The 25,880-nt window shown below is 52.8% G+C and overlaps 1 protein-coding gene across 2 annotated transcripts in view; it reads left to right on the top strand.

The window, feature by feature from the left end:
* The window catches only part of rimbp2b (RIMS binding protein 2b), a 352,244-nt gene that overhangs the window by 84,697 nt on the left and 241,667 nt on the right, over window positions 1-25,880 (top strand). Inside the window, exon 2 of one of the 2 annotated variants that reach the window (XM_059654875.1) lies at window positions 18,731-18,814. The gene's annotated coding sequence lies outside the window, so the exon portion shown is untranslated. Of the gene's footprint in view, window positions 1-18,730; window positions 18,815-24,936; window positions 24,949-25,880 lie in introns of those variants that run through there. The other variant, XM_059654876.1, reaches the window with a different exon arrangement.

Below are 25,880 nucleotides of genomic sequence, written 5' to 3'. Positions count from 1 at the left end.
AGATTAGTGAATCAGATGCAGTTTTTACAACAATGCAAAAGCTTCCTCACCAGTTTTACAAAGCAACATAACATCGATTGTCAATCAGTGCTGTGTAATTTGTGAAGATGCCATCTTTACACCTTCTATTCTTGTTAAATTTCCATTTTCTCAAGTCAGTCTACAATGACCAGTCTGTGGGTGTGCTGTGGGCTGGGAGATGGCTTGGAGTTTTCTGTAACACCTGTATTTTTATATTATTCATTATTTAGCTATAACTGTTGCTGGCAAATCTGATATTTATTGCCCTGTCCCTAGTTGCCCCTTGAGAAGGTGGGGGTGAGCTGCCTTCTTGTACCGCTGCAGTCCCTGTGCTGAGGGTTGACCCACAATGCCCTTAGGGAGGGAATTGCAGGATTTTGACCCAGCGACAGTGAGGGAACGGGGATATATTTCCAAGTCAGGATGGTGAGTGGCTCGGAGGGGAGCTTGCAGGGGGTGGTGTTCCCATGTATCTGCTGCCCTTGCCCTTCTAGATGGAAGTGGTTGTGGGTTTGGAAGGTGCTGCCTGAGGATCTTTTGTGAATTTCTGTAGAATATCTTATAGATAGTACACACTGCTGTTACTGAGCGTTGGTAGTGGGGGGGAGTGGGATGTCTAAGGTACCTCTCCATTAATACATAACAAGCTGTATTCACTGTAATTTTGTTTTGGAGTACACAAGTCATTCATGTGCATGGCCCTAATGAACAGACTTATCCAATCATACATGTGATGATGTGAAGGCGCTGACCCATGTGCCTGTACAAGCCTTCCTGACCTGTCCTGCAGTTTGGGAGATTATTGTCAATGATACACCTGTCAAAATGGGGGGAGGAGAGCCTCTGGTATTCGAGGGCTGGTTAGTGAAGCAGGTTTAAGGCAGAGTTTTAATAATTGAACAGATAAATCAGTTAGGATTGGTTAACTTAGTGACATTTATTCAAATGAGAATAGAGATGGCAGGGACGTGTTAGAAATGCAGCTTACTGCTGACTGTAACACAGTGCAGATCAATGTGAAAATGACATGATGGTACAGATATTTCAGGGAGATTCTCCTCAGTGTGTAGGAGGCTGTTGTTTGTGTAACAGCATCCTGAAACTCAGGTCTGTCACATTCTGCGTCGGAACTCACTGTACCTCTCTGGTCTCAGTGACAGCCTGGTCTGAGGCCGAAACGTGTGCACCTTTGCTACACTTTCTCAGTGTCCCTTCCTACTGAGCCACTCTGTGGGGCTGGACTCATGTGTAGGCCAGGCTGGGTCAGGTTGGCATGTTGAACCCCCCCTCCCCAAATAGCATTAGTGACCCCACAAGCATTAGTGGGGTTGCGGGGGAGGAGGGTCAGATTCCCCACCCAGCTCACCGATTGGAGGGTGAAGAAGCTCCAAGGAGCTGTCTGGCTGTGAGGAGACAAGATGACGGGGTTTGTCACCAATCTGATTCTCCCAGCTGGAACTGCACCGATGGGATTTGAACCTGGGCCTGGGCCCGGGGCTCACCTTGTCCAGTGATATTACCATTCTACCCCACCAGCTCGCCCTTTCACCACTGCCAGTCTCTGTAAGAATGTGTACGTTTCGATGAGAGTCTCTCTCACTCTTTTGAAAGCCCAGAGAACCCAAGCACCACCTTCTCTGAGTGTCGGCCCTGTGTCCAAGGGGCTAGTCCTTGTGGACATTTAGAGCTGAGACAGGTAGATTCTTGATCAGTCGGGGAATCAAGGGTCATAGGGAAGGGGTGGGAGAGTGGATGTGAGGAACGTAGGATCAGCCATGATCCTATTGAATGGTGCGGCTGATTCAAAGGGCTGAAGGACTGAATGGCCTACTCCTGTTCCTATTTCTTATGGTTTTATTTGACTAGGCTTACCGATCGCTGTGTTAACCAGGGAGGGTTTGTGTGTTGTCTTCACGGTCATCATAAATCCCTGTTAGCGGTGGACCCTCCCAGATGTGGATGACTCTGTTCCCTTCTTGGGGTGAGTCTGTACAGAGAGACTCGGCTCCCCCGGGCTGTGTGACACTCGGGGCAGCTGGTGGGTCACGGGGATTTGGGAGGGGGGGAGGTGGGATGGGGCAGGGCGCTCCTCTCACTGTTTTCACCCGGCTTCCGCTTCTTCCCTAACGGTAAGTCTCAAGGGGCTCAACCCCTTCCCGGATGCTCATTCTCCACTTTTGGACGGTCTTGGGCCATTGATTCCCAGGTGTCTGTGGGAATGCTGTACTTCCTCAAGTGAGGCCTGGAGGGTATCACTGAAGCCTTCCTCTGTCCACCTGGGGCTTCCCTGTTGTTCTGGAGCTGGGAGTAGAGCATCTGCTTGGGGAGTCTCGTGTCAGTCACATGGATGATGTGCCCATCGTACCTGATCTGGGGTGGCTTGGGGGGTTTGGGGGAGGGGGTGGGATGGGGGGGAAATCAGTGCCTCGATGCTGGGGATGTTGGCCTGGTCCAGCACCATGAGGTTTCTGCTACAGACTGTCCCTGTCTCAGATCCATGAGGAGGGAGGGGACCACCCCAACTCTGTACACCACTAGCTTGGGCTTGGATCTGATGTTGCTGTTCTGGAACGCCCTTTCTCTCAGACAGTGGAGGCAATGCTGGATCTCTTCATCAATAACTGCTCTGGCCAACAGGACCCTCCCAAGGGATTGCACATGGTCAGTGTTCTCTAAGGCCTCCCCACAGACCTTGACTGGGTTGGGAGGGGGGGGGGTGGATTTCTCCACAATGCCAGGCCTAGTTGGTGGAGGACCTTGAAGATGTTCAGAGTAAGACCTGTGCTCTGATTTGCCTCTGTAACAGTCTGGAGTACGTCCTCTGAGACTACACAGACAGAAGCCCCATCTGTGTAACTGCAGCTCGATGACACTGGTTGGGGGTGATTCTGGTTAGCGCTTGAAGGTGGTAGAGGTTAAAGCCTTTTATTCATATATAAAGAGCAAGAGAGTAACTAGAGAAAGGATTGGCCCACTTAAGGATAAAGAAGGAAAGTTATGCGCTGAGTCAGAGAAAATGGGTGACATTCTTAATGAGTACTTTGCATCGGTATTCACCAAGGAGAAGGATATGATGGATGTTGAGGTTAGGGATAGATGTTTGCTTACTCTTGGTCAAGCTGACATAAGGAAGGAGGAAGTGTTAGGTATCCTAAAAGACATTAAGGTGGACAAGTCCCCAGGTCCGGATGGGATCTATCCCAGGTTACTGAGGGAAGCGAGACGGGAAATAGCCGGGGCTTTAACAGATATCTTTGCAGCGTCCTTAGACACGGGTGAGGTCCCAGAGGACTGGAGACTTGTTAATGTTGTCCCCTTGTTTAAGAAGGGCAGCAAGGATAATCCAGGTAATTATCGACCGGTGAGCCTGACGTCAGTGGTAGGGAAGCTACTGGAGAAGATACTGAGGGATAGGATCTATTCCCATTTGGAAGAAAATGGGCTTATCAGTGATAGGCAACATGGTTTTGTACAGGGAAGGTCATGTCTTACCAACTTAATAGAATTCTTTGAGGATGTGACAAAGTTGATTGATGAGGGAAAGACTGTAGATGTCATATACATGGACTTCAGTAAGGCGTTTGATAAGGTTCCCCATGGCAGGCTGATGGAGAAAGTGAAGTCACATGGGGTCCAGGGTGTGCTAGCTAGATGGATAAAAAACTGGCTGGGCAACAGGAGACAGAGTAGTAGTAGAAGGGAGTTTCTCAAATTGGAGACCTGTGACCAGTGGTGTTCCATAGGGATCTGTGCTGGGACCACTGTTGTTTGTGATATATGTAAATGATCTAGAGGAAGGTGTAGGTGGTCTGATCAGCAAGTTTGCTGATGACACTAAGATTGGTGGAGTAGCAGATAGTGAAAGGGACTATCAGAGAATATAGATGGATTGGAAAGTTGGGCAGATAAATGGCAGATGGAGCTCAATCCGGGCAAATGCGAAGTGATGCATTTTGGATGATCTAATTCACGAGCAAACTATACAATAAATGGAAAGGTCCTGGGGAAAATTGATGAACAGAGAGATCTGGGTGTTTAGGTCCATTGTTCCCTGAAGGTGGCAACGCAGGTCAATAGGGTGGTCAAGAAGGCATATGGCATGCTTTCCTTCATCGGGCGGGGTATTGAGTACAAGAGTTGGCAGGTCATGTTGCAGTTGTATAGGACTTTGGTTCCGCCACATTTGGAGTACTGTGTACAGTTCTGGTCGCCACATTACCAAAAGGATGTGGATGCTTTGGAGAGGGTGCAAAGGAGGTTCACCAGGATGTTGCCTGGTATGGAGGGTGCTAGCTATGAAGAGAGGTTGAGTAGATTAGGATTATTTTCATTAGAAAGACGGAGATTGAGGGGGGGGAACTAATTGAGGCCTACAAAATCATGAGGGGTATAGACAGGGTGGATAGCAAGAAGCTTTTTCCCCCAGAGTGGAGGACTCAATTACTAGGGGTCATGAGTTCAAAGTGAGAGGAGGAAAGTTTAAGGGAGATATGCATGGAAAGTTCTTTACACAGAGGCTGGTGGGTGCCTGGAACGTGTTGCCAGCGGAGGTGGTAGACACAGACACGTTAGCGTCTTTTAAGATATATTTGGACAGGTACATGGATGGGCAGGGAGCAAATGGACACAGACCCTTAGAAAATAGATGACAGGTTAGACAGAGGATCTTGATCGGCGCAGACTTGGAGGGCCGAAGGGCCTGTTCCTGTGCTGTAATTTTCTTTGTTCTTTTCTTTGTTCTGAATAATTTCCCATGCGTTCTGTAGGTGAGCTCCACTCCAGCGAGGAGCGGGTCAGGGGTGAGGTGAAGTGTCACAGCCAGGTAGATTGAGAACAGTGTGGGGGGCTATGAGACAGCCCTGCTGGGTCAGTGCTTGGACAGTTTGGTCATTACCAACACTTCCATGTTGTTGTGGAGCAGGTGAAGGATGGTGATAAAGTGGGGAATGGCGCTCCATAACCTTCCCCGATGGACCGTGTTGAAAGGCCTTTGTAGGGTCAAAGGTGCCATGTTTGGGGGTGTAGGTTCTCTGCATTTCTCCTGCAGCTGGCATGCACTGAAAACCATTGTGCCCCTCCATGGCCGAAAGCCACACTGTGATTCTGGGAGGAGTTCCTCAGCCACAGGGAGGAAGAATGTTGAGCAGGACCTTGGTAATGATTTTTCCAATGGCCCACAGCAGGGAGACTCCCTATAGTTACTACATTCAGACCTGTTCCCTTTCCCATGACTGTGGTATCTCGGAGCTGTCCTGGGATGTTCTCCTCTTTCCTAATAAGGCAGACCAGGGGGTGTCACTGCTGCAGGAGCTCCATGCCTCTGCACCTCGATGCCTCACTGGGGATAGCGTCTGCTCCAGCAGCCTTGTTGCTTGTCAGCTGGACATACAGCCTTCCTACTTTGTACAGGGCTGGGGCATTACTGAGCTCATGGTGTGTGGCATGCTGGGAGATGTGGTCAAGGATGTTTGGATTGATGACAGAGCCCTGTGTGGGAAGGTCTCTGAAATGCTCCCCTCAGCGTTGTTTGATGGCTTCTTTATCTTCTACCAGACTCTCACCATCTTGGGCCAGCAGTGGGGTGGGGCCTTGGCTGTTTGGTCCGGAGGTGGGTCGTGACAGGTCAGCAGAAACCCTGTGCATCACGGGTGTTGGCCATTCATTGGCGCTTTTCTGTACACACTGCCTGTTCTTTATGCCATGGGTTTGTTTCTGGATCCCTGTCTTCTCACAAATGCCGTGTGCTTCCAGCTTAATATTTCCTGATCATTCTCGCCAAAGCAGACTTGGCGTTTCCTGGTAACCTGACCGAAAGGGGAGTTTTTTTTTGCAGGTATTAGTGATGGCAGCCTTGGGGCTGGACCAGAGCCTGTTGGAATCCTGCACTCGGTGTCACTGAGGGTCGCTAGCTTTGGGAAGAGGAGTTGGTTATATGAGGCTCCCTTTTCCTGGTCTTTGAGTGCCTCAATGTTGAGCATCTTACGGCTGTGCTTCTGTTGTCTGCAATGCAGCAGGGCTGTTGGCCCTGGCTCGGATCAGGTCCTGGTCAATCCAGCATGGTGCAGGTGATTCCAATAACTTTCCAATCCCTCGCTCTGACGGCGAGGGAGCCGGGGAGATGCCGGTGTTTGGAGCGTGCGTCCTGCCATTTTTTGCTCCCTCTTGGTGGGGCAGTATATTGGTGATGAGGAGTTGGGCCAGAAGAAGGGTGCAGTTGGAGTTTTGTTTCCCTACTGTCTCTTTCCAGATTACATCACCCCCAAAGCTCTGCAATTTTGCCAACATGGGGTTGAAGTTGCTGAGTACGGGTTAGTTTGTCCACTTCAGGGATCCGAGAGAGAGATTGGTCGGGGATGGAGTCTTCAGCTGCTTCATCGAGCATTCAGTGCATATTCAGTACTGTTCCCGTAAGAGAAACTTCATCTGAGAAAGCTGAACAAGCTGGGACCCAACCTTTCCCTGGAGGGGAGATGTCTGGGTGCAGTCACCTGGTCAAGGTGATGAAAACTAAAAGAATAGTTTGAGAGAGTTGATGTTCCCACTTGCGGGAGAGACCAGAACAGGGGCTCTGTCAATAGAATGCATTCATTCATAAATCCCGTCCAGATTTTCTGAGATAAAATGTTCGAATGGGAGATTGTGGAACGGATTCCTCCAGAGAGCGGCTGGGAGGAGGTCAATGTATTTCGCCAGAAATCGGATAATGGAGAAGGAATAGAGAGTTTATTGAGAGCTTGTAGAAAGGTTGTCTTTATCTATTCCACACATAGCCACCGCCAGGAATAACTGTTACAGAGACAGTGGGAACTGCAGATGCTGGAGAGACTGAGGTAACACAGTGTGCAGCTGGATGAACACAGCAGGCCAAGCAGCATCAGAGGAGCAGGAAAGCTGACATTGCCGGGCCTTGACCTTTCCTCAGAAATGGGCATTTCTAAAACAGGCTCTAGGCCCAAAACGTCAGCTTTCCTGCTGCTCTGATGCTGCTTGGCCTGCTGTGTTCATCCAGCTCCACACCGTGTTACCTCAGTCTCTCCAGCGTCGGCAGTTCCCACTATCTCTTGGCCAGTGTGTCCTGTGTTTGCCCCTGACCTCCAGCGCACCTACTGTCTCTGGGACAGGAGGGAAGGAGTGGAAGGTAATAACTGAGCCTGGCCGTTCAGGGAGCCCCCTTTCACACCAATCGTGGGTGGGGGGAGTCGTTGGGAAGCTGCGTCATACACCCCCACCAACCCCACAAAACTACTGTGTGAGACATGGGGCCTCAGTTGAGAATGTTATCAGTGGGACAGAGAGATCTTTGGTGGTTTAAAGCTCATGCCCCACCCCAGAGAGCCCTGCAGTGAGGGGCTGGGTGGGGGGGTTCCCCCAAGGACTGCAGTGGTTCAAAAAGGGGATGAATGGCCTCCTCTTGTTCCTATTTCATATGGATATAAGAAGGCAGCTCAGCAGTAACACCTCCATCAGGGCAATTAGGGACGAGCAATAAACTCTGCGATACCCAGCTCCCATGGAGGAATTTTAGAAAGCCCTGCGGGTCACCGGATCGAGGAGCCTCAGTTGGATGATTAATGTTGAGGAATATCAGGCGTCATTGGATAAGCATATGGGCGTACATGGAATAGTGTAGGTTAGATGGGCTTGAGATCGGTATGACAGGTCGGCACAACATCGAGGGCCGAAGGGCCTGTACTGTGCTGTAATGTTCTATGTTCTATATCAGACATTGTGACTGTCCAACATGAAGACGAGTCTTGTTTGGTGGCGAGGGGGCGTGTACAGCCAGGATCAGAACATGGACAGGGGAGGGTAGCAGGATGCTGCAGTGCGGGCTGATCCTCTGTGGAGGTAGCACCCAGACACAACGAGCACTTGGTGACCTCTTGGCTTGTTTCTAGGGGGAAAGCTGTAAATGGCAGGGTACTGTCTCCCGGGCAATCGTGTATTTCAAACTTGTCAGTGAAAGTGCGAGAGGAGGTGCAATCTGAGCAAAGTGGATACAGGGATTGTGACTGAGCTGTGCCCAAGCCTGTCCAAACTATTCCTGCTCATGTACTGATAGGCACAGGCCGTGCCAAGTCAGGCTGGGCACTGCTGTCCCTGACCCAGCTTGTCCACTTCACAGCGTCTCACTCTGTCAAGTGGGAATGTGTGTTGGCTGGACACCAAGCTGGCATGAGGAACCTTTGGGCAGGTCGTGCCAGTCTGCAGTAATTAATCACACGGGTAGACTGATTACTCACTGAGCTTCCTCCTTCGTTTACACAGAGACAGTGTCTGCAGCAGTGAGCCACCCTCATGCACTCTCCATGAGGAGAGGACTCCATCAGCACCCCTCCCTCTGTCGCTTTCACAGCAACGTCAGGCTGTTCAGTTGGTGCACCAGGTGTAAGAGGAACAGGGGCAGAATAGTTAGGGTCTGGAATGCACTGCATGGACAGGTACTGGAGATAGGTTCCATGGAAGCATTGGAGGGGACATTGGATAAACATAAAGTGTAAGGGTTTGGGAAAAAGGCAGGACTTTGGCACGGGAAGGGGATGATGCTCATTTGAAGAGCAGGTGCATGCACAATGGGCCGAATGGCCACCTGCATCATAACACACTGCCATTCTGTCATTCAGTAATTTCAGGAAATCTGTGGAAATAGCAGTCAAAGAATCGACATCAACAAGATGTATGGGCAAGGTGGGCACTTCTGGGGCATCATTCACAACTTCAGGAAAGCTGCACATAACTTGGAGTGCCACACCATGAGAGGGTCAGTGCTGAGGGAGCGCCGGACTGTCGGAGGGTCAGTGCAGAGGGAGCAGGCACCGTTGGAGGATCAGTGCACAGGGAGCAGGCACTGTCGGAGTGACAGTGCTGAGGGAGCGCTGCACTGTTGGAGGGTCAGTGCTGAGGGAGCGCCGCACAGTCGGAGGGTCAGTGCTGAGGGAGTGGGCACTGTCAGAGGGTCAGTGCTGAGGGAGTGGGCACTGTCAGAGGGTCAGTGCTGAGGGAGTGAGCACTGTCGGAGGGTCAGTGCTGAGGGAGCGCCGCACTGTCGGTGGGTCAGTGCTGAGGGAGCGCCGCATTGTCGGAGGGTCAGTGCTGAGGGAGAGCCGCATTGTCGGAGGGTCAGTGCTGAGGGAGCAGGCACTGTCGGAGGGTCAGTGCTGTGTGGGAGCACCGCACTGTCAGAGGGTCAGTGCTGAGGGAGCGCCGGACTGTCGGAGGGTCAGTGCTGAGGGAGCGCTACGCTGTCAGAGGGTCAGTGCTGAAGGAATGGGCACTGTCAGAGGGTCAGTGCTGAAGGAATGGGCACTGTCGGAGGGTCAGTGCTGAGGGAGCGGGCACTGTCAGAGGGTCAGTGCTGAGGGAGTGAGCAGTGTCGGAGAGTCAGTGCTGACGGAGCAGGCACTGTCAGAGGGTCAGTGCTGAGGGAACGCCGAGCTGTCGGAGGGTCAGTGCTGAGGGAGCGCTACGCTGTCGGAGGGTCAGTGCTGAGGGAGTGAGCAGTGTCGGAGGGTCAGTGCTGAGGGAGTGGGCACAGTCAGAGGGTCAGTGCTGAGGGAGCAGGCACTGTCGGAGGGTCACTGCAGAGGGAGCGCCGCATTATCGGAGGGTCAGTGCTGAGGGAGCGCCGCACTGTCAGAGGGTCAGTGCTGAGGGAGCAACGCACTGTCGGAGGGTCAGTGCTGAGGGAGAGCTGCATTGTCGGAGGTTCAGTGCTGAGGGAGAGCCGCACTGTCGGAGGGTCAGTGCTGAGGGAGCGCCGCACTGATGGAGGGTCAGTGCTGAGGGAGCGCCGCACTGTCGGAGGGTCCGTGCTGAGGGTGTGAGCACTGTCGGTGGGTCAGTGCTGAGGGAGGCTGCACTGTCGGAGGGTCAGTGCTGAGGGAGCGCCGCCCTGTCAGAGGGTCAGTGCTGAGGGAGCGGGCAGTGTCGGAGGGTCAGTGCTGTGTGGGAGCACTGCACTGTCGGAGGGTCAGTGCTGAGCGAGCGCCACACTGTCAGAGGGTCAGTGCTGAGGGAACGCCGAGCTGTCGGAGGGTCAGTGCTGAGGGAGCGCTACGCTGTCAGAGGGTCAGTGCTGAAGGAATGGGCACTGTCGGAGGGTCAGTGCTGAGGGAGTGAGCAGTGTCGGAGAGTCAGTGCTGAGGGAGCGGGCACTGTCAGAGGGTCAGTGCTGAGGGAGTGAGCAGTGTCGGAGGGTCAGTGCTGAGGGAGCAGGCACTGTCGGAGGGTCAGCGCTGAGGGAGCGCCGCATTGTCGGAGGGTTAGTGCTGAGGGAGCGCCGCACTGTCGGAGGGTCAGTGCTGAGGGAGCAACGCACTGTCGGAGGGTCAGTGCTGAGGGAGAGCCGCATTGTCGGAGGGTCAGTGCTGAGGGAGCGCCGCACTGTCGGAGGGTCAGTGCTGAGGGAGCGCCACACTGTCGGAGGGTCATTGCTGAGGGAGGCTGCACTGTCCGATGGTCAGTGCTGAGGGAGTGAGCACTGTCGGAGGGTCAGTGCTGAGGGAGTGGGCACTGTCAGAGGGTCAGTGCTGAGGGTGTGAGCACTGTCGGTGGGTCAGTGCTGAGGGAGGCTGCACTGTCGGAGGGTCAGTGCTGAGGGAGCGGGCACTGTCGGAGGGTCAGTGCTGAGGGTGTGAGCACTGTCGGTGGGTCAGTGCTGAGGGAGGCTGCACTGTCGGAGGGTCAGTGCTGAGGGAGCGGGCACTGTCGGAGGGTCAGTGCTGAGGGAGCGCCGCACTGTCGGAGGGTCAGTGCTGAGGGAGCGCTGCAGTGTCGGAGGGTCAGTGCAGAGGGAGCGCTGCAGTGTCGGAGGGTCGGTGCTGAGGGAGTGGGCACTGTCGGAGGGTCAGTGCTGAGGGAGTGAGCACTGTCGGAGGGTCAGTGCTGAGGGAGCGCCGCACTGTCGGAGGGTCAGTGCTGAGGGAGCGCCGCACTGTCGGAGGGTCAGTGCTGAGGCAGCGCCTCTGTCGGAGGGTCAGTGCTGTGGGAGCGGGCACTGTCGGAGGGTCAGTGCTGAGGGTGTGAGCACTGTCGGTGGGTCAGTGCTGAGGGAGGCTGCACTGTCGGAGGGTCAGTGCTGAGGGAGCGGGCACTGTCGGAGGGTCAGTGCTGAGGGAGCGCCGCACTGTCGGAGGGTCAGTGCTGAGGCAGCGCCTCTGTCGGAGGGTCAGTGCTGTGGGAGCGGGCACTGTCGGAGGGTCAGTGCTGAGGGTGTGAGCACTGTCGGTGGGTCAGTGCTGAGGGAGGCTGCACTGTCGGAGGGTCAGTGCTGAGGGAGCGGGCACTGTCGGAGGGTCAGTGCTGAGGGAGCGCCGCACTGTCGGAGGGTCAGTGCTGAGGGAGCGCCGCAGTGTCGGAGGGTCAGTGCAGAGGGAGCGCTGCAGTGTCGGAGGGTCGGTGCTGAGGGAGTGGGCACCGTTGGAGGGTCAGTGCTGAGGGAGTGAGCACTGTCGGAGGGTCAGTGCTGAGGGAGCGCCGCACTGTCGGAGGGTCAGTGCTGAGGGAGCACCGCACTGTCGGAGGGTCAGTGCTGAGGCAGCGCCTCTGTCGGAGGGTCAGTGCTGTGGGAGCGGGCACTGTCGGAGGGTCAGTGCTGAGGGAGCGGGCACTGTCGGAGGGTCAGTGCTGAGGGAGCGGGCACTGTCGGAGGGTCAGTGCTGAGGGAGCGCCTCTGTCGGAGGGTCAGTGCTGAGGGAGCGCCGCACTGTCGGAGGGTCAGTGCTGAGGGAGCGCCGCACTGTCGGAAGGTCAGTGCTGAGGGAGCGGGCACTGTCGGAGGGTCAGTGCTGAGGGAGCGCCTCTGTGGAGGGTCAGTGCTGAGGGAGCGCCGCACTGTGGGAGGGTAAGTGCTGAGGGAGCGCCGCACTGTCGGAGGGTCAGTGCTGAGGCAACGCCGCAGTGTCAGAGGGTCAGTGCTGAGGGAGTGGGCACTGTCGGAGGGTCAGTGCTGAGGGAGCGCCGCACTGTCGGAGGGTCAGTGCTGAGGGAGCGGGGCACTGTCAGAGTGTCAGTGTTGAGGGAGCGGGCACTGTCGGAGGGTCAGTGCTGAGGGAGCGCCGCACTGTCGGAGGGTCAGTGCTGAGGGAGCGCCGCACTGTCGGAGGGTCAGTGCTGAGGGAGCGCCGCACTGTCGGAGGGTCAGTGCTGAGGGAGCGCCGCACTGTCGGAGGGTCAGTGCTGAGGCAGCGCCTCTGTCGGAGGGTCAGTGCTGTGGGAGCGGGCACTGTCGGAGGGTCAGTGCTGAGGGAGCGGGCACTGTCGGAGGGTCAGTGCTGAGGGAGCGGGCACTGTCGGAGGGTCAGTGCTGAGGGAGCGCCTCTGTCGGAGGGTCAGTGCTGAGGGAGCGCCGCACTGTCGGAGGGTCAGTGCTGAGGGAGCGCCGCACTGTCGGAGGGTCAGTGCTGAGGGAGCGGGCACTGTCGGAGGGTCAGTGCTGAGGGAGCGCCTCTGTCGGAGGGTCAGTGCTGAGGGAGCGCCGCACTGTCGGAGGGTCAGTGCTGAGGGAGCGCCGCACTGTCGGAGGGTCAGTGCTGAGGGAGCGGGCACTGTCGGAGGGTCAGTGCTGAGGGAGCGCCTCTGTCGGAGGGTCAGTGCTGAGGGAGCGCCGCACTGTCGGAGGGTCAGTGCTGAGGGAGCGCCGCACTGTCGGAGGGTCAGTGCTGAGGGAGCGGGCACTGTCGGAGGGTCAGTGCTGAGGGAGCGCCGCACTGTCGGAGGGTCAGTGCTGAGGGAGTGGGCACTGTCGGAGGGTCAGTGCTGAGGGAGTGGGCACTGTCGGAGGGTCAGTGCTGAGGGAGCGGGCACCATCAGGATTGTCCCTGAATAAAGTGGTTGAGTGCAGAGGAGAGATGCTGATGCAGTTGTGTTCAGAGTCACACCTTCGCTGTCTAAGCTAATGGTCTGTCTGTACCCTGGTCTATCCCTGGGAAAGGAAGGGTTTGTGGTTTGTGGCTCTGAACGGATAAGTTGGGGTACTGTGCTGTCCTTTTCCGTGTCTGCTCCATCCTGTCGTGGAACTTGCGGCGTGTTCCTTTGGTCCAGGTGAGGCTGGCTGCTTCACACCGCGGGTTTGTACTACCGTCCAATACCAGCTGACTGGGTTCTTCACCTGTACCCCCTAATCTGCCTGTCCCCATGGTGTTCTCACAGGGTCAGCCATAAATAGCTGCAGTTCGACATGAGGTTGTTGCTCACGCAGAGAGAGAGAGAGAGAGAGAGAGATGGTTCGATTGTAGACAGACTGTGTACCCCTCTGTCCTACTGTCCCTTTCCAAAAGGTGCTCGCTTTGTTTCTGACTACAATGATGCAAATTCTCCCCAATGCCCTCTCATCTATTCAGTAATTACACGTGAGCACTAAACTGAACTTTAAATACATCCTCATTTCGACTTTACTTAATTAATACAGGACTTTAAAAGTAATTGCCCTGATGTGAGGTTTGTGATGACAGTGAGTGCAGGAGAAGTTTGCTCAGTCCCACAGGATTAATCTTACTTTTCCGTTCCAAGGACAGATTAAAGATTCATTCCAGTTCAGAACTGTGCAGTGCATCGAGCTTCCTGACAGACTGTGAGAGTTGTGTGCAGCAGGGAGTACAGTCTGTCTGTAAATGCTGCCTGTGTTCCAGTACACAGTCTGTAGGCTGACAATGGTGATGAACTGCCTGTAATTGCAGTGCGAGCTGGGATGTGTGTGAACCCTGTGTTGTTTGAGGGCCAGCGGTTGGCGGTGAGAGGGCAATGGGAGTGAAACCCGATGTGGCCCTCCGCCAGGACTGAAACCGGTGAAGTTCGGGGGTGGTGGGGGAACAGTGGTAATCATCTCAATCCACATGGATAAGGAGAACCACCAATTCAACTGGGACAACACCAGGATCCTGGATAATGAAATGTGGGGCTGGATGAACACAGCAGGCCCAGCAGCATCTCAGGAGCACAAAAGCTGACGTTTCGGGCCTAGACCCTTCGTCAGAGAGGGGGATGGGGGGAGGGAACTGGAATAAATTATTTATTCCAAAACCCTCACCCCATCCCCCTCTCTGAAGAAGGGTCTAGGCCTGAAACGTCAGCTTTTGTGCTCCTGAGATGCTGCTTGGCCTGCTGTGTTCATCCAGCTTCACACTTTGTTAGTTCTGGGCAGTGCGCACATTACCGCGTTTACTGTTAGGATGGGGTACAGGTGGAATTGTACACGTTTGGAATCGATGAAGAGCAGAACGATGGCAATAGCTGAGAATCTCTCCCAATGTGAGGGTTCCAACACACTCACCAGGATTTTACTGAAAGCAAACTGGAATCTTCCAGATGGGAACAAAGCCTCCCCCCGCCCTCCTCCGGTGGGGTTTGGGGAGAGAGGGGTGGAGGATCGCCCCACTCCCCTGAGAATGGGACAATACCTGGAGCTTTTCTGTATCAGGTGAGAGCTGTACTCAGTAAGAACACTCTTGGGCTCCACCAGGAGTGGGTGTGACCCACTGGGAGGGATGTGTGATCCACTGGGGGGGTATGTGTGATCCACTGGGGGGGTATGTGTGATCCACTCGGGAGGGGGATGTGTGACCCACTGAGTGTAGTGTGTGTGACCCACTGGGGGTGGGTGCGACCCACTGGGGGTGGGTGCGACCCACTGGGGGTGGGTGCAGCTCACTGGGGGTGGGTGCAGCTCACTGCGGGTGTGTGTGAACCACTAAGGGTAGGTGTGACCCTCTGGGAGTGTGTGTGACCCACTGCGGGGGCTGTGTGACCCACTGCGAGTGTGTGTGACCCACTGGGGGTAGGTGTGACCCCCGGGGGTGTGTGTGTGACCCACTAGGGGTAGGTGTGACCCACCAGCCTGCCCCACTGACACTGACATCCCATCAAAGGGTGCAGGAAATTGTTCCGCAGTGACGTGTTCAGCAATTAATTGATTGAGTTAATATTTCTCCAGTGGGGCTTGTCTGACTGTAACAGGAGGGGAAAGGGATCCCAGTGTGGGGTTCCCTCATGCTGAAGGCAGATTTGTTCAATGTTCTGGGAAGCAGATAAGATCTCCCAAAAAGAGAGAGGAAAGTCCAAAATTAGAGGGGCATAGCTTTAAGGTGAGAGGGGAAAGATATAGAAGGGACCTGAGGGGTAATTCTTTCATGCAGAGGGTGGTGCGTGTATGGAATGAGCTGCCAGAGGAAGCGGAGGCGGCTGGTACAGTTACAACATTTAACAGGCATCTGGATGGGTACATGGATAGGAAGGGTTTAGAGGGATATGGGCCAAATGCTGACAAATGGGACTGGATTAATTTAGAATTTCTGGTCAGCATGGACGAGTTGGACCGAAGGGTCTGTTTCTGTGCTGTGTGACTCTATGACAGAAATGAGGAGGAATTTCTTCTCTTGGAGGGTTGAGAGTTTTTAGAACTCGTTGCCATAGAGAGCTGTGGGGGCAGAGTCCTTGTGTATATTGAAGGCTAAGACAGAGAAATTTTTGATCATTCGGGGAATCGAGGGTATGGGGAAAGGGCAGGAAAGTGGACATGAGCAATGTTAGACCAGCCATGCTCCTATTGAATGGTGGAGCAAGTTTGAGGGGCTGAATGGCCTCCTATTTCTTCTGAGATAGTGTGAGGTCCCACTTTACACAAAGAACTCGCTGAATCATGACCAGATTTGAACCTGGCACCAACAGAAGTGAAATTCCAGCTCACATCCTGTGACCTCATCGACCCCCCAGGCTCTCCCGCTTCAAGAAACGCCCCTATCCTCTGGAATTACATAGCATATGTAATGAGGCCGTTCGGCTCTTCGAGTCTGTGCTGGTTTTTCTACATGAGCCACTTCCCTGTTCCCCCTGTCCATTCTCTACAGACCCTTTCCCTTTTGATTACTTATTAGTTTTTATCAATTGTTTAATAATTATTAATTGTTTGTGTAATTTACATTCGTTGTTGAAGTTATGATTGATTCTGGTCCCACTTCCTGTGCAGTGAGTTTTAAGAGACAGAAACTCACTGAGAATAATATCAACATTTCTCCTCACCTCCCCTCAGCTTTTTCCTGCCAATTACTTTAAACCTGGGCTCTCTGCATTTACTCTCTCGCAGTCGGTAATGATTTTAAACTCCTGGATTAAATCTGACCATTCTCTTGAGTTTCTCAAGTCTCCACAGTTACTGAGACCCCTTGTCATTCTCTGGTGAATCAGCAGTCCCTGTCCTCAATGTACAGATTGAAGATTCTTCTGAAATTTGATGGAATTGGAGATTTGTCTCTGGTATGCTGCCCTGGAGAAAAACACATTTAAAAAGGCTCTTCCTTTTGTCTACAAAATGTAGGAGCAAAAGAAGATCATTTATTTTCTCCAGATATAATATTATTGAAAATGTGGAGAAATGACTGACTGGCAAGTTAGGCATTATCCAATTGGACAAACATCCTGATTGGAGTCACAAGGATAAGTGCTGATTGGCTGATTAATGATTGAATCATGGGGATGTGTCACCCAATTAGGAGAACGAGAGAGAGATCTAACTGAGGTCTATGAGATGCTAAAGGGGATTAACAAAGCGGGCGCAGAGAGGATGTTTCCTTGTGTAGGGCAATCTAGAAGAAGAGGTCACAGTTTTAGGCTAAGGGGTGGCGGATCTAAAACAGAAATGACGAAGAATCACTTCTCTCAAAGGGCCATGAATCTGTGGGATTGCAGAGGATGCTGGGACGCAGAGTAAATATAAGGAGGAGGTAGATTTTTAATTAGTAACAGGTTGTGGAGAGCGGGCAGGAAAGTGGAGTTGAGGCTGAGATGAGATCAGCCATGATCGGGTTGAATGGTGTAGCAGGCTCGAGGGGCTGAATGGCCTACTTCTCCGAGCTCTTATGTTCTGAATGTGTACGGGGACGTTCAGGAAGTCTTTCAATGCCGTTGTGTGCCTTTAACACCTCTCCCAGAATCGGGTTTCAGTCCTAGCTAAGGCCAACCCAGTGTTTTATAAAACTTCACCACATTTTCCAGGCATTTCTCCGGCACTGACTGAAACCAAGGATCCCATAGTCTTGTAGGAAACAGCTTTCTCAGTGTATCCCTTCCAAAGAGTCACTTATTCGTTAAGTCACCAACCTGATTGGATAACCTCACACGTGCGGGTCAGGGACTGAGAACAGGAGTTAAACTGATCAGAGGAACATATCCCATGCATCACAAAACCCACTTCACACCTTTACTTGCCTGCACTGCCACATCGCTTTTGTTAATAAATATTCTCTAATCAACCTGTTCAGAGATATAACTACACACCTCTGAAACTTCGATCTGGGTCTCCTAGCTCAGAGGTAGAATCACTGCCACTGCAAGTAAACAGCCTGTATTTTGTTATTACAGCAAATTAAGAAACTGAGTGGGATTGACCAATCAATTGATGGAATCAGTACAGAGAGGAGAGATGGCACTGGCATGGGGAAGGAGCTTATGGCTGAGCAGTCAGTAAGTTATCTGCAAAAAAAGGTCTCGGTTTCAGTTTCACTTGGATCAGAGTTGGTTTCAGTTTCACTTGGATCAGAATTGGCATCTTTGTTCCTCCACCCATTCTGAAATATTATTTCAGAAATTGCCAATCTTTCGGTTCCAGTTGTTTCAGGTACAGACAGTGACAGCTGGTAAGGACTGAGATGAGGGATCCCTGACACATTCAGACTGTGAGAGCCTGTTGAGGCTGCATCATCCAAGAAATGCCACTGTCTGATGTCTATTGAGCTGCTCTACTCTAGAAACAATGATGCATTAATATAATTGGCTGCTTCCATATAGCAACTCGCATCTATTAATTCATCTGCATGGCTGGGTTTTCTTTTCTGTTCAATTTCAGTTTGAGTCGACAAATTTTCTTTCAGTTTCACCTCTGACCTTTCTGCAGAAATGATGCCGAAAGAATTGATTAAGGTTGGTTTCCCCAACACAAGCGGTGGTAAGGCAGCTCACGTGGTAATGTCACTGGGCCAACATGCTGGTGGAACTGACTTCATATGGCAGCTGACTCATCCCAGTGACAGGAACTGTGAAGCATTTTTTTGTGTAAAAACTCCTCAAGTTCACTAGCAGAAGGAAATCTGCCAACCCTACCTGGTCTGGTCTACACGTGACTCCAGGCCCACAGCAATGGGCTTGACTCAAAAATGACAGAACCAGCTGCTTGCTTCAACATTACTTAGGGAGGGGCACTGAGCTGCCAGTAAATGCCTACATCCCAATGGAGAACAAAGGATAAATGAGGTGTTGGAGGGGTGAAGCAGATTTGTCAGAACGTGACCTGGAGGTGGCTGTGTCACACTCTGGCCAGTTGCTGGTCGGGCCTGGGTAGAACTGTAACAAGCCCAGAGCAGTGTCTCTCTAGAAACTTACTGCTTTGGCCATCCAACTGCTAGTGCTTCTTTTTAATATAATAAATTATGTATTTGACCGAGACTGATATTAAGTTTAATATCGCTTCTTTTGAAGCACTCTGCATTCATTAGTAAAGGTCAGGATCAGCTTTGCAGGGAATCTGTGCATTACAGCAGCAAAGGCAGACGCATTAGGACCGCGGTCCTTCCAAGCCACAAGCTGTGACCAGCAGCTCCCTCCACCCGACACAACTGGGCGACCGTGAGTCCCCAGAGCCACAGCCCAGGGTCAAGGACGACATCGAGACGGCACAGAACCATCCCGACTGTCATTCACATTCGTTCTTTTCCCTTCACAGGAGGCTGAGCTGAGCAAGAAAGGGAAAGAACATGAGACTGTTGGGGAAGAGGTGCAGAAAAGACAGAGAGCATGTCAGACATTGGTAAGTGAAAATAAATTGTGTTTACACCGGGACGAATGACTGGCAGGAAAGGACGCTGCTTTGAGTGCGACCAGCTGACAGTACAGTCAGCAGTGAATGAGTAGGAACTGACAGCGAGAGTCAATGCAGATATCTTCCCAGCCAGCCCCATCGTGGAGACTACGATGTTCCTCCAGGACAGGTGTGACCCAGATCTCCCAAGGAAGAGGTAGGGACGCTACCATAGTAACACTGGAGCCCTGCACAGTCAGTGGGTGTAAGTCACAAATATCACCAATTGCTGAGATACTGTGATTTCGTGTAAAACAGGGGACCACAAACTCAAGGCAACCTAAGGGAGCTCTCGCTCCACAAAGTCACTTCATTTCATCAATACTCACTTTTCACAGGAGCTAGAGATTCACAACACGAACTGGGAGCATGTGTACCAGAGTGGTAATATAGCCACCTCAACAAATACCCTCAGAACTGAGGGAGCGGGCACCGTCCGAGGGTCAGTGCTGAGGGAGCGGGCACTGTCGGAGGGTCAGTGCTGAGGGAGCGGGCACTGTCGGAGGGTCAGTGCTGAGGGAGCGGGCACTGTCGGAGGGTCAGTGCTGAGGGAGTGGGCACTATCGGAGGGTCAGTGCTGAGGGAGCGGGCACTGTCGGAGGGTCAGTGCTGAGGGAGCGGGCACTGTCGGAGGGTCAGTGCTGAGGGAGCGGGCACTGTCGGAGGGTCAGTGCTGAGGGAGTGGGCACTGTCGAAGGGTCAGTGCTGAGGGAGCGGGCACTGTTGGAGGGTCAGTGCTGAGGGAGTGGGTACTGTCGGAGGGTCAGTGCTGAGGGAGTGGGCACTGTCGGAGGGTCAGTGCTGAGGGAGCGGGCACTGTCGGAGGGTCAGTGTGAGGGAGTGCGGCACTGTCGGAGGGTCAGTGCTGAGGGAGCGGGCACTGTCGGAGGGTCAGTGCTGAGGGAGCGGGCACTGTCGGAGGGTCAGTGCTGAGGGAGCGGGCACTGTCGGACGGTCAGTGCTGAGGGAGCGGGCACTGTCGGAGGGTCAGTGCTGAGGGAACGCCGCACTGTCAGAGGGTCAGTGCTGAGGGAGTGGGCACTGTCGGAGGGTCAGTGCTGAGGGAGTGGGCACTGTCAGAGGGTCAGTGCTGAGGGAGCGGGCACTGTCGGAGGGTCAGTGCTGAGGGAGCGGGCACTGTCGGAGGGTCAGTGCTGAGGGAGCGGGCACTGTAGGAGGGTCAGTGCTGAGGGAGTGGGCACTGTCGGAGGGTCAGTGCTGAGGGAGTGGGCACTGTCGGAGGGTCAGTGCTGAGGGAGTGGGCACTGTAGGAGGGTCAGTGCTGAGGGAGTGCGGCACTGTCGGAGGGTCAGTGCTGAGGGAGCGGGCACTGTCGGAGGGTCAGTGCTGAGGGAGCGGGCACTGTCGGAGGGTCAGTGCTGAGGGAATGGGCACTGTCGGATGGTCAGTGCTGTGGGAGTGGGCACTGTCAGAGGGTCAGTGCTGTGGGAGTGGGCACTGTCGGAGGGTCAGTGCTGAGGGAGTGGGCACTGTCGGAGGGTCAGTGCTGAGGGAGTGGGCACTGTCGGAGGGTCAGTGCTGAGGGAGTGGGCACTGTCGGAGGGTCAGTGCTGAGGGAGTGGCCAGGGGACAGGGTGGTGCATTGAAGTGGTAGGCAACAGGTAGTCCATGGCCATTTTTGTCAGCAGAACATAGATATTCTGCAAAGCGGTCGCCAAATCTACGTTTTGTTTCCCAAATAGAGAGGAGATCACATTGTGAGCAGCGAATGCAGGAGACTAGATTCTGGGAAGTGCAGGTGAAGTGTTGCTTCTTCTGGAAGTATGTTTGGGCCCGTGGATACTGGGGAGGGAGGAGGTAAATGGGCAGGTGTTACACCTTCACCGGTTACAGGAGAAGGTGCCGGAGGGCTGTGGGGAGGTGCTGTGGGTGAAGGAGGTATAGACCAGGGTGTCCCAGAGGGAACAGTCCCTGCAGAAGGCAGAGAAGGCAAGGGAGGGGAATATGTGTCTGGTGGTGGCATCCTGCTGGAGGTGGCAAAAATGGCATCTGACGATTGTCTGGATGTCGATGCTGGTGGGATGGTAGGTGGGGATAAGGGGGGACCTTATCGCTGTTGTGGGAGGGAAGAGAAGGGGCGAGGGCGGAAGTACAGGAGATGGGTCGGACCTGGTTGAGGGCCCTGTCGGCAACAGAGCTGGGGATACCTCGGTTGAGGAAGAAGGTGGACATGTCGGCGGCTCCCTTGTGGAAGTTGGCCTCAGCTGAACATATGCGATGGAGACAGAGAGAATGGGATGGAATCTTTACAGGAAGTGGGGTGTGAGGATGTGTAGCCCAGGTAGCTGTGGGAGTCGGTGGGTTTGTCATGGATATTAGTGTCCAGTCTCAGTGCTGGTCCTTGATACAGGATTCACTTGGCTATGAGATCTCCTGGACCTTGCTCACTGTTGCCGAACCCTGAGCCTGTTTTGTCCTGTATTTCTTCCTGGTATTTGAGTAAGGTGATAGTGTGTGAGAACATCACTGTGGGAATGGTGAGGGGGTGTCTCCCAACTGCACTCTGGGGTAACCGTTACTGCCCACAAATCCCGAAGCTTGTTGGTGTAATCTGCACCTCGTCAGCTCCCTCCTCCCCCACCCCCCCCATCCCCAGCTGGCACCCCAACACAGTACCCAGCTACTGGAGTATCAGACATCCCAGCCAGCTCTGCACTCTGCCCATGGCCAGCTTTCAGTGAGGATCATCCGTCAGGAGATCGCTCACCATTTCATCACTCTCAATCTCATCCTGCACTTCCTGTCCTGCTCCAGCAAATCCCTGCTCAATCCTGACCAACAGTAGCTCATAGCCCACTGTGCCCACCACCTTCGAGATATCATCTGCCTCGTGCCGTTTAATGAGGTTCTCGGTGTTTAGAAGTGAGAGACACTTGCTGTTTGAAAAACCAGATCTTCTGTTTAAAGGCTTATTGTTCTCACTGCTTAATGCCACAACCTTTTTCATGTTTAACAGTGTGTGTTTCTCAGTGATTAATGGTGGGAGATTCTGGGTGTTCAATAGTTTGAGTTTCTCACTGTTTTAGCAGTTTTTGCTTCTCAATAATTCATGGTTTGAGTTTTCCAGTTTTTAATGCTGTGAGTTTCTCTGTGTTTCACAATGGAGTTCTCAGTGTTTGGTGGTTGTTACAATTTCAGTGAGTCCCAACACACTTCAGCATCATTAGCAAGTTCAGCTCTGTTACTGTACTGACTGTAACAAGATCAGCCAGATGGACCTGATAGAATAGGAGTTCCCTGACTGGGGCTGCTAAGCTGGTCCAAACAGGGAGGTGATAAGCAGGAGTGTCAGGGGTTCTGCTCACTCTGAGAGCTGGCCCTGAGGGAGCTGGATCAGTGTCAAGGACTCTCCCTGTGTAAACAAAGGGGGACTTGGTGATGGGATGCCAGCCCCTGTGGAGTTGATTCAGTTTGTAGGAAATTTGGCAGCTAATTTTCAGACAGCAAATGCCTATAAATCATGACGAGATAATGAAGAAATATTCCATTTGGTGAAGCTATCTGAGGATGAAATGTTGGCCAAGATGCGCGGGAGAAACTCCCAGCCACGATTTGCAGTTGTGGCTACACAAGATCAGATTCATCTGACAGACAGACAGACCCAAGGTCAGGGCATGGGCAGGATTTTATTTGTAACATTGAAAGGCCCATTGAGTCCCTTCCAACACTCCAGCTGATCCTTGGTGCTCCTTTTGTCACTGCCCTCTCTCAGTGAGCTGTGCACCTCCTCCCCCTGCAGTCCTGCTTGGCACACTTAGCCTTCCAGATAGTCATCCATTTCCTTTCTTAATGCCTTCTTAGGGTCTGACTGCGTGCAGAATGGGAGAGCACCCCCCCCCCCCACCCCCTCCATTCTCTCCTTCCCCGAAGCTGTTTAATTGACCACTGATCACCAAAGGACTGTGTCTGTGTCGCTTTTCCAGTTGTAGCTGGGATTCTGCAAGCGAACTTGTCACTTTGAGAGAGGTTTGCAGGTATCGTCTGATTCTAAAGATAGAAAGTCATTTGCATAAATGAGCTCCCAACTAACTGAAGTTATTAAAAACCGAGATAATATCAGCAAGATGGAATGTCGGAATTTCTAGAATAGACACTGCGTGTGTCAACCTCAGAACCTGGCCGTATACGGTTAGTTGTGTTTATAACTGCTTATGCCTCACATTGAGCAATGCGTCCATTTGCAGGCTGGATGCGGTTCAGGCTGAGCAATTTGAAGCTCTCACCTTTGTCTTCCAAAGCCTCCATATCTTTGCCTCTCACAGGAACCTCCTCAAACCCTCACAATCTTCAGGGGTCTCTGTGTGACCCCTCTGACACTGACCTTTGACCCATCACTCTGTCAACTCACCTCCTGACTCCCCAAAGCCTGTCCCACCATCTCCCAGGCACGAGTCAGGAGTGTGATGGAATACTCCCCACTTGCCTGGATGGGGGCAGCCCCAACAACACTCAAGAAGCTCGACACCATCCAGGACAAAGCAGCCGCTTGATTGGCGTCACATCCACAAACATCCCACTCCCTCCACCACCGACACTCAGTCGCAGCAGTGTGTACCATCTACAAGGTGCTCTGCAGATATTCACCAAAGATCCTCAGACAGCACTTTCCAAACCCACGACCACTTCCATCTAGAAGGACAAGGGCAGCAGATACATGGGAACTCCACCCCCTGCAAGTTCCCCTCCGAGCCACTCACCATCCTGACAGGTACAAGCAGATATAAACACAACTAATTGTAAATGACCAAGCCCTGAAGCTGTCACATGCATCATTTACTGTGGAAAATCCAACATTTCATCTTCCGAGTATTATCTATTTCATCGCTTCAGTTAGTTGGGAAATATACTGTTTTTCTTTCACATTGTAACATTGTTGGGGGGGGTGCTTTCCCACTCTGCATGCAGTCAGACCCTTTCACTGGGTCGAAATCCTGGAATTATTCTGAGTCCACCCATAGCACATGGACTGCTGCAGTTCAAGAAGGCAGCTCACCCCCATCTTCTCAAGGGGCAATTAGGGACGGGGCAATAAATGCTGGGCCCTGCCAGTGACACCCACATCCCAGGAATGAATTACAAAACAGAGAGCTCTTCCTTCATGCACTGAGGCTGGAATTCCTGCAAATTGACCAAATTCCTGACCAAGCATTTGGACCCATGTCCTTGGCTGGTGGGGTGAAGCCTGTCATGGTATAATCGAGCCAGAGACCCAGGTCATTTTCTGGCTGCAAACCCTGCTGCAGAAAACAGTGGGATTTGAATTCACTAAAAATATCTGGGATTAAGAATCCAATGGTGACCACAAAACTGTTGGCAATTGTTGGGAAAAACCCCATTTGGATCTCTTTAAGGAAGGGAAACTGCCATCCTTACCTCGTCTGGCCTACATGTGACTCCAGACCCACAGCAATGTGGTTGACTTTTAACTGTCCTGTGGACAATAAATGCTGGTCTAGCCATATGAACAGAAAAATTAATGTCACTCGTGTGAGTTCCTTGAGGTATTTTACAATGTTTAAGCTGGCTATATAAATGTAGATTGTTGTAAGGTTAGGCCTATCATTGCGCCTGGCACTCTGTGTTTCTTGTCGGAAAGACCAGATGATGAGCTGCCTCTGGCTGTTCATATTCAGCCATTCGCCATCCAGAATGTGAATGAGGATGAAATATTCTCCGTTTCTATTTAAAACCCAGTAGCGGCTTGATTACATTCACACCACACACTCCCCCACAATGCCAGATTAAATTATAGGAGCTGGGTGTTCACAGCTACAGCAATCGGCGTTTTGTGTTTCACATTCACGGTATGTTGTGCTAACTCCCAGATTTAGCTCCGTTTTGGGAGCACCCCACCTGGAGACGGATTCAGCAAAGGGCTGGCTGGAGACTGAATCAGCTCCAGTAACTTACTCCCAGGAAAATCCGCACCAAGAGGGACAGCATCGCGGTCATGTTGCTTCTTCTAGTGTGTCAGACAAGCAAGTTATTTATCATGCATCAAATGGATCGCTCAGTCCCTGTGCGGTGATGTGAAACAGTGAGGACTGGAAGACTCTGAGCAGGTCAGGCTGGCTCTGTGTAATGACAAACCGATGTAATGTCGCTCAGTGAGCTTTCCTCAGCACTGGACCCTGTTTGAGGGTCGGGGAGCAGTCTGGTGCAGTCCCCCTGCAGTTTGGAACCCACTGCTAATGGAAGGAGACCCTTTACTACCATGGAGTCCCAAACTAGAGGGGTAGAGGTTTAGGGTGAGAGGCCAATGATTTAAAAGGGACCCAAGGGGCAACCTTTTCATGCAGAGGGTGGTGCGAGTGTGGAATGAGCTGCCAGAGGAGTGGAGGAGGCTGGTACAGTTACAGCATTTAAAAGGCATCAGGATGGGTACATCGATAGGAAGGGTTTAGAGGGAAATGGGCCAAACACTGGCAAATGGGACTGGATTTAATTAGGATTTCTGGGTGGGCATGGACGGGTTGGATTGAAGGGTCTGTTTCTGTGCTGTACAGCTCTATGACTCTATATGTTGCTGCGTCGTATTACAGTTGCCAGGGAAAGTTGCTGTGCAGCGATGTTCCCCGTCCAGGGAGCATTGGCACAGGATGATCCCACACTGTCCAGCGACATGGGCACCCGAGGAGCGTGGCGGAGGGGTTGGCATGAGCAGATACCCCTGTGTTGGTTGATTGGGGGGGCCACCCCCCTGCTCCCTAGGATATATACCCCAATCAGGGGGCAGCAGCAGGAGCTGGGTGGGAAGGGGGCACTGTTAGAACTGTTTGCGTAAGGCCAGCGGGCACAGGTTACAAACATCCCACTCAGGGATGGGATGGGCTGGGATGGGCTGGGGAGAAATTGTTTTTCAGTCAGGGGTTGGTGAACCTCTGAAATTCTGTCCCACTCAGTCTTTGAGTCAGAGGTGGATGGATTTCGAGTTCCCACTAGGGAATGGGAGAAGGGAAAGGCAGTGGAGTCTTCGATCAGCCACGATCATTAC

The sequence above is a fragment of the Stegostoma tigrinum genome, chromosome 26 (genome assembly GCF_030684315.1).
Source record: "Stegostoma tigrinum isolate sSteTig4 chromosome 26, sSteTig4.hap1, whole genome shotgun sequence".
Classification (NCBI taxonomy): domain Eukaryota; kingdom Metazoa; phylum Chordata; class Chondrichthyes; order Orectolobiformes; family Stegostomatidae; genus Stegostoma; species Stegostoma tigrinum.
The sequence above is the reverse complement of the archived record's forward strand: the minus strand, read 5'-3'. Positions and strand labels throughout refer to the sequence as shown.